We start from the raw sequence: 13725 nt of genomic DNA on the forward strand, positions 1-13725 counted from the left end.
CAGAGCAACTCCCAGCTGAGACCATTTGAGCACAGCTCCTAGTGCTGCCACTTTCAGAGCAAGCCTCTCCCGGCTCACTCAGTCGAGCTGTTGCTTAGAGACCACAAGTTTCTACAAGGGACTTATGGGGAAAGGGCCTCAAGGGTCCTGGTTCATTTCTCAGCTTTTTTAATGTGCCAGAAGCACAGACAGCGAGTCCAGGGGAGATTCTGCTAATTAGATGAGTCTGCTCTTGTGTCTATTTGGTGGGAGACACAATCCCTGCATGAAGTTGCTTCGAGAACACCATTTGCTTGTGGTCATTACCAGTGAGCATAACTGAGGGGCTACCAAAGATCAGGCATAACCTTGGGCCAGTTCATTCTGAAAATGATGTCATAAAAAGAGTGTGTAAGAGAGAAATTTACCTTCCCAAGTCTTTAGCCCAACCTCATCACAGTGAGAATAATGCTATAAAATATCTCGTGGTACATTTTTGGAGATTTATTCTAGTGTACTCCTCCAACTATACTAATAATTGTAGCTAAGTGAAAATTGCTAAATGAACAAATAGGAAAATTTATATTAATCTTATATACTTGACATAGGCAGCGTGCATTGTAATAAAAATAACAAGCAGATAAATCTTCTACAAAAACCAAAGACAAAAAGTTAGTGTACCAGTTTCCTGGAACTTCACAAAATCAGTTCCAGTGGAGCAATTAGAGTGGTCATAGATATGTATTCAACTCACTTGAGCTCGTAGGTTTTTGACTGAAGATGCCTCTACCCTTGGCAAGTCATTTTTCTCCCTTCAGAAATTGTATTATACTTTAATATACATGTGACTTTTTCATCGTGAGGGAGGGATTGCTGTGAACCAAAGATATCTTTCGGCTCCTTCTCAAAGTGACTCAGTTGGGGTTCCATCCAGATTTTCAGATAGGTGATTGAAGATGGTCACAGTTTCCATACGAGTTTGGAAGAGAGCAATGATGAAGGAGCCCAACACAAGTAACAAAGACTCTTCTGAGAGCAGAGAAGCTTGGAGATGTACACATTTCACAGAAATATTACATGAGGGATTTATATTTTATGTCCCCAATTTTTTTCTTCTGGTGGTATTAATTGCTATACGCATGACCAACACATAATATTATATTTAAAATGCAGAAAAGTACAAAATAACTTTGACCCAATAGTTCACTATTCTGGTGGAGGACAAAGAAAACACATCTTTCACTTATTCATTGAACGAATAATAGGCACTCAGAACTAATTTATTTATGCAGGTTGCAAATATTTATGAATCCATAGGCTCTGACCACTGCCACAATTTGAACTTAATGAAATAAGAAATAAATATTTACTTATATATTAGGAAAGATACTGTTTGATAGAGCATGTGGTATAAAGTGAAACATATTTATTAAAAGTAAACCTCACCTTTTTCACCAAATAGTAATGAGTCCTAGTATCTTATTCAATGTTTCTCTGTGTTCATTGGGCAATTTTATGTTTGCAAATCCTTTATCACCTAGAAAATAGTCAACCACTTATACTTTCTGTCCAATATAGAAACAGTAGACTAACAAATAACTTTTACACTGTGAGTAGTTTCTACAGATCCAATTTATTGCATGTGGTACCTTTAAAGTAAATATTAAAAACACATCATAAAAATTGATGTCCACCCCTCGTTCTTTGGCCAATATCTCAGAAAACTTTGTAAAAAAGCATGAGTACCTTACTCCCTAGATTACTTGAGCCACTTACGAAAATTGACCATTAATGCTGCAGTGAAAACAAGCTAAGCAAATTATATTCTTATAAAAAAATTGTAGTCCAGTTTTGATTATTATAACACAGCACAATAAATAAATGGGCAATATACATTCAGTGAGGCCAAGCTTTAGGCCTTTGACACTTCACGTTTTATAACAAATATTATACTACAAACTGCTCAAAGTGAAAATTATACATTTTTCTCCAATTCTGTTAACATGTCTATCAATATCTCACAATTTCAAATTACTTTATCAATTATTAACCATACTTGAAATCCCCTGACCTTGACCTTCTCAAAATAGATAAAAATTTGCCACTAGATATGCATTAATAATATGATAATAGGTCATATGCCACGCAAATGAATTTCTAGCCTGTGAAATTTATGGAGTGCAATTTCCCGTGGAGGGGGTAGAGAAGAAGGACAGGAACTAGTCAGGAGGGCAACAATTTACATAAAATTATGAAGACTCTGGTGAAATGTCCAGAGTAACACTAAGACTCTGTTTCTTAACATTCTAACCTCAGTTCCATGTCACAGACTTGGCCTTCTCTACTGGTTTCACTTAGTGCTAAGCATGCAATTCAAAGAAGACATCAGTTGTATCACGTTTTGAAGTTAATACAGAAAGACAACACGTAACCAACAAGTATACTTTCCCAGGCTTAGTGAAAATTATTGAACACGAAAGAATGTATAACAAAATCCCCATGGTAAAATGTCTCTTCAGTAACATGAGGGTCATTTTTGTATGGCCAACCTCTTTTGAGTTTCAACATGAAGATATATTATGAGTGACACTAGCTGGAGGCTAAGTATGTCAGAGAAGATCGACAGCCCATATGTGCATTCTCTACAAATGTGTTTGAAAGATTAACCCACCTTCTTCTCCCTGAAACTACCCCAAATCCCTACTTTCTTACTCGAGTATGTGAATCTTTGTTGTATTATTTCTACAGTTATTACAACTAGATAAGGCATTAGATGGTTTATAGACTCTCGTGGAAGTGTCATGAGGTGTTGGGCACCTTTTCTAGATAGGCAGAATGTTAGTTAGGGCTGGATGCAGTCTTAAAGGTCATGTAGAATAAAGGTCCCACTTTATGTTCCACTCAGGAGAAAACCGAAACAATGGATGCTGTAATTTATGCAAAGGTAAAGAAATGGTGAGCAATAGTTTGGCCTAGTTCCAGGCTCCTGGTCCAGGAATGTCTCCTGGGCTCCATCTCCTCTCCCAGTGAGACGTAGTGGGAGTTGAGCAATGCCAGGGCCTATGAGGAAATAGACCCTTGTACATTTCAGCATTGCCCCATGTTTTTTGGAATCTCCTACTCTTCCTGGGCTCATCACCAACATATAAATAAATAGAGAGGCTTTTTATGGGGCATTCATTAGACTTCTTGTAGGTCATGAATGATTGGGATAAGTTTTATTACTCTTACAGTGTCATCCAGTTCTTTGTTGGGAATTCAGACTTAAGTGATAGTCAAACTAAAAATAAATAAATAAGTAGGTGTATGTTTTTTGTATTCCTACTAATTCACCATATTGTAATTGTGATTATTATTTTGGGGATTCTGTGGCACTTTGGTTTAATTATTTATGGCATTTGTCACAACTTTGTTAATTAATAACATTAGAGCTACATTTTTTTCATGTGAACTTCAAAAAGCTTCCATTTTCAATTGAAATTTGGGGAATGATTTTTTTTTGCATTAAAATACCTTACACATCAAATTTTTCCTTATACTCTTCAGTAGTCAATTATTTAAATTAACTGAAGTTTAGATAACTAAGAAATAAGTTAAAATTACTAAATAATAGAAAACTACATTTTACTTGTGATTTTCATATGCTTTTCCCTAGTTTAAGATTTTAATATCTTGTAAACAGTTAAAGGAGAGGAAAAATACAATTATAATAGAAACATCAATTTCCTTCTAATAATTCTGTTTAATAAGTTTTTATTTTACCTCATCTTCTATGCCTGCTGCCCTAGTCCATATTCCATATTCAGGTTTTAAGAAGAATGAGTGGATTTAAATTTTCTAATAGTTATTTTGGGCTTATTTTAGTAGTCGATACAATTAACTTCCTCAGTCTGTTCCCTGATTTTAGGATGACTTGAGACTTAGAACATAAAATCAACCCCTTTTGTAGACATAGAGTTGTGCATTGAATGGAGCAACATAACCTCACTGAAAGTGTAGTTGTGTTGATGTTGGAATTTAATTGCCATCTTAGTTCACTCGAGGGACACACAGCCTCATAAGAGTTGCTTATTTTCAGAAATCCAAAATTTAAAAGCCCAAATACAGGAAAAGAAAAAGATTGAGATGATTTAAATTTTTTTTTAAAAAGTCGCTATAGGATTTTGCTCAAAGAAAACATCGTGAGAGGGTTTCCATGGTGTTCCAATCTCATTTACTATTTGACAGATGGGCTGAAAGGCAGGGAAAATGAAGAATAAAACGATAGGAGTATCTTGATACCGAATATGTATCAGAAATTAACATGATACAGGTCAATATGAAATAATTTGATTAATCAAATTCAGATTTAGGTGTCTATTGCATAATTCAAGGAACAATGCTTATTCTTATAAAAAAAAAATATATATCAATGGGTGGAGCTGGGGGAATGGAGCTCCAAATTTTTGTGAAGACCTGAAGTGGAGAATAGAGATTCTTTCCAGTTATGACACTTTCTATTATTTTAGTTATAGCAGGCAGTATGTGAATCATAGCAACTGATCAGTCTACTCCCTGACGGTGAATGAGCATGAACGCCAGCATCACCTCCACTGCAGAGGACAGGAAACCTCCCAGGCCCTGCAGAGGCCCCGTGGTACCCTCTCCACGCAAACCCTAACACGCACACACACACGCACACGTTTTTGACCTTTGACCCACCCTATATGTTATAATTCTCTTTTTCTTAGGGCCGCACAGACTTATCTTGTAAAATCCTTATCCCTATGAATCTTCAAAATATATTAAATTATGTGTTATATGTTTGCTTTCTGTAAATTCTTTTAAATTAACTTACATATACTTTGTGAAGTCTTATACTGTACATTATAAAGGGATGTCATGTGTTGATTAAATATAATGTTTATGATCATTTTTATAAAAATAACTTTGGACGCTAGGCCCTTTTCAGAAATAAAATACCCATTACAAATTTGCTTCTGTTGGAAAATATATGATTTAACATACTGTATTTTTAATCACAATCTATTCCAGATAAATAATAGTTTGGGGACGTCTGTACTTAAATACTAGTTGACCTGCTTTTTGGAATGGAATGCAAAGGAATGGCTGTCCCTGGAACCTAAATGTGAATTTCTGGCAGAACAGAGAATATTATAATAATAAGGCAATAATAAAATTAGGAAATTAAATTATTTTTAAATCTGTCTGTGTGATTTTTCCCCGTGGTACAAATACGTGAAATACATAGCTCAAGAATTACCTTCTTCCAAATTCATAGTTTCTACATCTCAATACTTAGATAAACTGAATCTATTGTTATTAATGTTTTACTCATAATCTAAGAAATTTACAAATGATGTTGCTACAAGGAGGTTAATTTATAGTTGTGCAATATTAAAATTTCCTCCGTAACTTGAAAAAAAGGTAAAGCAGTTCAAAAACGCCACTTTACACCACAACTTTGCATGATCGAGATTTTGAACATCTAAAATGATGGTTTTTACCCACAAGTTATTTAATATTGTTAGCACTGTAATATTATATGATTTCCTTACATTTTTGTTATCATGTGATGAACTGTAACTACGTAATTAAACAGAATTCTGACAATCATATTCTGCTAACCTTTAAAAAGTCTCTTATTTCTTCACTTATTGGCTTGCTATTTTCAAAATAAAGTGAAAGAAGGCCCTTTATTAAATGTAAGGTTACTGACAATTTATTATGCATGTCCAGTGTTTTCCTAACCCTCTGTTATACTAGCATATAATGTTTATTAGGTTGACTCTGGTTTGGTGGAATCATAGAATATTAATTTTGAAAATGACATTGGAGTTCAACACTTTTATTTTCTAGTGAAGCGACATCCAGTTTTTAAGTGGCTTTCACAGTGTCATACAACTAGAAAACAGTTTTTCCTCCAACACCATGCTCACCCTCTAATAACCAAAGAAAATTATTGAAAATGAACACTTGGGAGGCAAATATTTAAATCAAAAGTGAAACGCATGCTGCCATGACTGCACTAGATATCAATGACTTCTGTTTTTATTTTCCATCCCATGATAGAGAGGCCTTTGTCACCTGGATTTAGATGTATCTGGAAATATGCTTACAGAGTCTGTTTCTCACAGTTTTTAAATATTAGCTGAGCATTTCTTGTTGGTTTATTAAATTAATTTCTTAGGAGTATTTTTCCTTTTAGAGCCATGCCATTAAAGAGATTGAAGCTTCCATAATATCAGAAATCAAAGTGGGTGAGGGAGCCCGGATTCGGTAGTCAGCAGTGCTAAAATGTCCTGCTACGGGCAGGTCTGGCCAAAGTCATGAATTTGAAGAAGGCAATGAAAAATGTATGAGAGTTTTCAGTTCTATGCAGCCAGTAGAAGTTCAGAAAATGCTGAAGAGAGGCAATAAGGATGAAAAACCCATTCTTTCCAAATGCCAAATGAAATACAGCTTATTCCGGATATGAATTTTTTGTGCCACTTTCATAACAAATGGTCATGTGTTGATAGATTTTTCTTTCCTGTTTTGTCACTATTAAAATTGTGGGGACTACATTTCTCGGGGAAAGTGTCTTTATGAAGAGTATAAAGGTTTGTATAAGTTTAGAGGGGACAGCAAAGAAGATATTTAATACATGCATGTCACAGGGCACAGCCCAATAGCAATTACTCTGTGTTTTTGTAATGTACAAACAAAAACAAAACCTATTAACCCCCAAAATGGCAAAACTGCTATTTTGTTCCAAGTTAGTCAACAAATATGTTAGACAAATTTACCTAATTTTTATATCTATATGGTGAATTATTAAAATAAATGTTTGAGCCAGAACTGGATAGGATATCTAAACATTCATGGTAATATGAATTATCCTAATATTTAGGTGTTTTAAGAAATCAGGCTGCTGATTTATATGATCTCAAAGGGCAGTCAATCACTAAACACTTATTGAGTGCTTCCTACCGACAAAACATGGTAAAGGGCATGCAAGATCTCCTGGCTCTTGGGTCTTGCGTCCTTTTAATTCCTTTTGATACGCATCAGTGTCAGGAGGGAGCTCTGACAGCAAACAGGTACGTGGTTTTCCATAGGAGAAGACAAGAGAGGCCTCAACGTAAGGGAGGAAGGGAAGGCAAGAGAGACCATCCTCACCATCTTCCTAAGTCCCTTTCTCAAAAGTGGCTCTGAATTTCTGCCGCTCCTCCTCCTCCTTCTTCTTTATTCTCATTCTCTTTCTGAATGGTTAGCCCCTGCTTTTTTTAATCACAGGAAATTATTACACAGCATAGTCTAACATAACTCCAAAATTATCTCTTGCTATTTGAATTGTATAAATTTTTTAAAACCTCTTTTTCTAAAATTCCCTATTCTTCTCTTGACACAAATTTACACATAAGACAAATATGCACTTACCATCACTTTCTATGTATGTGTGACTTAGAGAGGTCTGTGCTCTTATACTCTTCTGAATATTTGCAAATTTTACTTATAAGGTAGCCAAAAGGAAAAAATACCATTCTAAATTCAATTTTAAAACCATTAATTGAATCTTCTAAGAGCCAGGAATTCAAAAGTGAGTACGATTTGGTCCCTCCTTTAAGGAGCTCACCATTTAGGAAAGAAGGATGATTTCAAATCAGGAAGCAGGTATATTCAGTCTAGTGCTATTTAGCCAATATCCCTTGACTTAGTAAATCCTTTCTTGTTCCAATATCTATTTAAAAATATGTTTTAGGTAGCCTGCTCTTTTTGAGATTTATAGTTTTTTAACAATCATAGTCATATTTCAGAAAGCTAAATATACAGGTAGAGCTTGATGTTCAAAAAAATCCATATTAAAGCCACTACTCAGAAATAACCCATTTCACTCACTCCAACTAGTCACCTCACTCTCAGCAATATAATCTAAAGGAAAAATGCTACAAAGAATTTATTTTGAGTATTTTACTCAGATCCTCTCCCCTAGCTCTCCTTCCCCACCGTATCTGACCCTCTGTCTCAATACTGAGAAGGAATGGCATTCTAAATTCTAAATTGCATGGACCATTAAGAGCTCTGACAGAAATGTAACTGAAATGAATCATTATAAATTTAGAATTTGTAAGCGGGATGACTAGGTATTAGATGGGAAAGAATGCCCACTGCTACCATTAATATTTGGCACAAATTTAGACTGATTTGGGGTGACATTGGATATATCAGGTAAAATCGACACTGCTTATAGTGCAAAATGTTTACTATATTCATGAACAAAATGTAATTCCATCCTTCATGTGATGTATGTGCTTCCTAACTCTTCAACAGAGGTGTAAAATGTATAGGTATCTAAGAGACACTATACCCCAAAAGAGGTGTCATATTATGGTGTTTGATGAACAATAACAGGTATATGTTATATTTAACTGTGTGTTTACATTGGTTTTATGAGTGTGGTTTGGAGCATTATTTTTAATATACAGAATATTATGATCTCTCAAGTAGTTCAGGTCATTGCTGATAACTCTTGAGTAAAAGAGATCACATTTGCCTTATTTTTGTTGTTCCTGCCTAGACACTGTGTTCTCCCTGAAGCTTAAATGGCATGTGATTCTTACAGTAATAACTGGTGATTATTGTTAATGCTTTGTCCTAACCTGGAAGAGATGGTAACAGGTTTTGGGCAGTGGGTTGTTTGTGTGTTTTCTAGTCTAAATTAATAGAAATGTTCCGCTTCAACACGATCTCCACAAACATGTAAAGAGAAAGAGGGTAGAGCTTGAGAAGAAATTGTTAAATGATCTATTTAGAAAATCTTTGCAGTAGTTTGATTTATGGCCATATGTAGTGAAGAAACTATGGCAGCTCTGACTTGGTTCTATCACACATTCATAAAAGCGTTCCCCTAACAAGCATTGTGTAATGGGCCACAGGATGTGTAGACTTGCTTTCTCAAGTCATCTTTCTGTTTTCGTTTATCTTTCTTTCCACTGTGTGTTTTCTTCAGTAGAAGCGTCATATTTATTTTGTATATATACATATATATTTACATATATATATATGCGCACATATTGCTTGATCATGCTGTTACTGCCTTGAGTTCCTTTACCTATGGATTCTTCTAATTCTCATTTACGTTTTGTGCAACTAAACCTTAAAATAAATTAATATTGAATACATGTGACCAGGAAAACACTTTCCTGTGACTCATATCTCATTGAATTTTAGCAGAATCCCCCCCAAAAAATCATTAAATCTGGTGCCTCAAAGTGAGTTTTCTGATAGGCGGGTGTTACTGACAGTTCCCCTTCCCTAGATTTTGCTGATTGAGTAGACTTGACACAGCACTGTCTTCTTGTGGCTTGAGATGGAATTTCTCTTATTTATCTTTTGCTTCTTTTTGGAGTAAAAATTTTCTGAGGCCTGACGTTGATCTGAGCATGGTCAGGGAAAATGGGTATCATCTCACACTAATCTTCGGATTGTATTCTGTACTTCATTGGTGCCCATTTTTCATATACCATAAATATTTTGTGAGGTGGATTGGTGGTTCATGAAAATGGGCCATGGAACAGAGAAAGTCAGATGGAGCAGAGTCCAGTGTCAGGCCACCCTAGTAAAGCATCCCAACAACAGGAAAAAGAAACAGGTCAGAAACCAAGACAACAGAAAACGTATGTATTAAAAATATATGGGGAAGGACTTCTGGGTTTAATGCCGATATGTAAAGCGCTTGGAAGATGTCACTGCCATGATTATAGCAAGAAAAAGCTGGATGGACTAAAAATCAGTAACTTTTCTTGGACCTCTCAGAGAATTGAGGTTCCAAGGCAAACCGCCACCCCAAAATGTGGAGAGACAGACACATCCAGAAAACCACAGTAACCAGTATCTGGTTTCCTAGAGCTGAGGCACCAGAGCCATCAATGAGCAGTAACACTTAAATGGTGAGCTGGACGAATTGCTGGCACCTGACTGTGGACTACTACGAGTGTGAGAGACTCATGGGCGCCACTGTCTGAGAGAGACCCTGCGCTTTCATGGGATTTCCCTCCATCAAACCCACCAGGTTCTCACTATGAGGATCCAAGAAAGATCCCTTCGTGGTTCTGGCAAGGGAAGGGGCAGGATCACCATTGTGAAAGAAGCTGAGAGTCTTCTCCAAGCAAAGACTTGCTCTCCAGAGGAAAGGACTTTCCCAGAGCACAATTCTCAAACCTAGTCCCAGCTCCTGCAGTCTTCCTGTCTCAACTAAGGGAGAAAAAAATTACATAGTCAACAGAGCCAGGCCTTCATGGAAATAGACTGGAGACTTCAGCCAGAGACAAGACTAGAGGACAGGAGGAGACAGCTATTCCGCTGGAGAAACATTTGTAAATGTCACAGACCAAACACACAGGCATGCTGAAAGACTGAGATTTACTGTAAGATTATAGAACACCTCCCCTTCTCCACCACTTACCACCAGACCAGTAGGGATCCAGTATAATAACAGTGGATTGCAGGCAAAAGAGCTGCAAGACAGAAAGTCTCTCTGAGGAGGAGTACTTAGGAATACTTTGTACTCTTTTTCTTTCTTATTTGTGGGGTTTCCCAAGAAGGGAAGGAAGGCACATTTAGAACCCTCAGAGCTTTGTGACTGTGGATGTGTGTCTGGGAGAGTAAGTGCAGGTCCAGACAGAGGGTCTGGAAGAGGATAGGCTGGGACACGCTGAGTGTCAGGGGTGACCAAGATGACAGCAGAAATGGCCCAAGATGTTGCTGGGAACGTTCCTCCCAGAGGAAGCCTGATCTCAGGAGTTCTGCGGGGACAGGTCATAGAGTCCTGGGCTGAGAAACACCAGGCTGCCCCAGTGCCAGAGCCCCTTATCCCAGACTTGTCAGTACAGCGTCTGGCTCACGCCGTACTTTCTCACCTTTCAAGCAAACCCCAATGGACGCAGATGCCTCCCAACTCTCAGTCAGAGTCACAATACCCCTATGGCCCATCCAGGGGCACAGCTAGGGGTGGGGGACCAGGCTCTGGGCCAAGGGACGTGCAGGGGCAGGACCACCCAAGGCCAGGTGGTGAAAGTGTACTGTGCATTCGTGAGCCAGGAGTCTGTATGTTTCCAAAGGCCCAGGACCCCAAGGTAGCATCCCAGGTCACAGTTGGCCTCTAGGGGTGCCAATCCAACATCTGCCATGGTCCAAGCCTTCAGCTAGAGATAGATATGAGATGCTAACACTAATCAAAAGAAAGCTGAGGCAGCTATATCAATTTCAGACAAAACAGTCTTCAAAACAAGGAATATTATCAGGGAAAAAGAGGGCATTACATGTGATAAAGTGGTCAATTCTCCAAGAGAACCTAACAAGCCTGAAAGTGTACGTCCTTAATCACAGAGTATCAAAATACATGAGGCAAAGCTGATGGAACTGAAACAGCACATAAAACATTGACCAGGTTAAACTAGTTTTGCTTCTTTAAAACAGGATATTTAACCAAACCTCGCTCAACAACAGAAACAGCACTGCGCATGTGCCAGGCGGGAAGCTATAGCACCAGGATGACCCCAGAACCAAGAATCTTCAGAAATGTTGCCACCTGAGCCCTTTATGAAACAAGAAGTCCTTCAATAAGGAAAATCTGGCTTCTAGCAGCCCAAGTGGCTTGATTACCACATATGGACTGATTTGAGACTAGCCAATCAGCTAACATGGGCCCAGCAACAGCCTAGCAGCCCCTAACTCCTTAAATTTCACCCCAAACCTTGGATCAGGGAGACAAACTTGAGAGCCTTGCCTTCTGTCTCCTGGCCGGTCAACCTCACGATAAAACTCTTTCTTTCCTCAAAAACCAATGCCATAGGGGCCGGCCCGGTGGCGCAAGCGGTTAAGTGCACGCGCTCCGCTGCGGCGGCCCGGGGTTCGCTGGTTCGGATCCTGGGCGCGCACCGACGCACTGCTTGGCAGCGAGCTCTTGCTCTGTAATAGAACTGCAAGGTGACATAGACAAATCTGCAGTTACAGTTGGAGACTTCATCATACCTCTGTCACTATGTGATAGATCAAGAAGGGAGAAAATCAGAAAGGATATAGATAACCTGAACAGCATTACCAGTCAATTTGATCTAGTGGACGTTCATAATATAGTACATCCAACAACAGAATGCACATTCTTCTCTAGCTCACGTGAAATATTCTCCAAGATAGTCCATATTCTGGGTCATAAAACACAGCTTAACAAATTTAAAAGAATAGAAATCATACAATGGAATTAAATTAGAAATCTACAAGAGAAATATAGCAGAAAAATCCAAAAATAGAGAAAGATTTAAAAACACACTTTTAAATAACCCATGAGTCAAAGAAGTCTCATGAGAAATTTTTAAATGTTTTAATTAAATGAAAATGAAAATACAGCTTATGAGAATTTGTGGGATACAGTGAAATTTATAGCATTAAATGGCAATGTTGGAAAAGAAGAAAGATCTAAAATCAATAACCCAAGATTGGGTGTTAGGAAACTAGAGAAAGGAGAGCAAACTGCTAGCAAAGCTAGCAGAAGAAAGAAAATAAAAAAATTAGAGCAGAAATCAATGAAATTGAAAACAATAGAGAAAAATCAATGAAATCAAGATCTGATTTTTGAAAAGATAAAAAGAAATGAATAGGTCTATCAAGGCTAATCAAGAAAAAAGGAGAGAAGACACAAATTACCAATATCATAAATAAAAGAGGAGTCATCATTACAGATACTATGCATTACAGACACCTAATTACAGATACAATTGAATGTTAAAGGGTAATAAGGGGATAGTAGGAAAAGCTCTATGCCAACAATTTGATAATAGATGAAATGGGCCAATTCTTTGAAAGACATAAACTACCAAAACTCACACAAGTAGAAACAGAAAAATTGAACTAAACTATTAAAGAAACTGAATCAGTAATTAATAACCTTCCAAAATGAAAGTACTATTTTACCAAACATTTAAGGAAGAAATAGTCCCAATTCTCCACAATCCCTTTCAGAAAGCAGAAGCAGAAGGAACACTTCCTAACTCATTTTATGAAGTCAGCATCATCCTAATATCAAACCAAATAAAAACACTGCAAGAAAAGAAAACTACAGACAAATATCTCCCATAAACTTAGATGAAAAAAATCCTCAATAAAATATTAGCAAACCAAATGCAACAATGTATAAAATGAATTTTTATGATCAATTGAGATTTATTCCAGTTATGTAAGCCTGGTTTGACATTCAAAAATTAATAATGTAATCCACCACAACAATAGGCTAATGAAGAAAAATCATATGATTGTATCAATTGAAGCAGAAAAGGCATTTAACAAAATACATTCGTTCATGATCAAAAAAAAAAAAACTTCCAGCAAACTAAGAGTAGAGGAGAACCTTCTCAACTTGTTAAAGAACATCTACAAAATACCTACAGCTAACATCATATTCAATGGTGAGAGATGGCAGGAATGGACTGTCTCATCACTCCTATTCAACATTTTACTAGAAGTCCAAGCCACACAGTAAGACAAGAAAAAGAAATAAAACACATAAAGATTGGGAAGCAAGAAATTGAACTATCTTTATTTGCAGAAGACAAGATTGTCTATGTGGAAAACTCCAAAAAATATACCAAAAAAAAAACCCTCTTGGAACTAACAAATGAATACAGCAAGCTAATAAGCCACAAAGCATACAGATCCTGTACATGTTTGGTTGAATGTACACCTAAGAACTTTATATATATTTTTTGG

This window comes from Ceratotherium simum, chromosome 14, assembly GCF_057802395.1.
Source record: "Ceratotherium simum simum isolate JZ-2026a chromosome 14, ASM5780239v1, whole genome shotgun sequence".
Classification (NCBI taxonomy): Eukaryota; Metazoa; Chordata; class Mammalia; order Perissodactyla; family Rhinocerotidae; genus Ceratotherium; species Ceratotherium simum.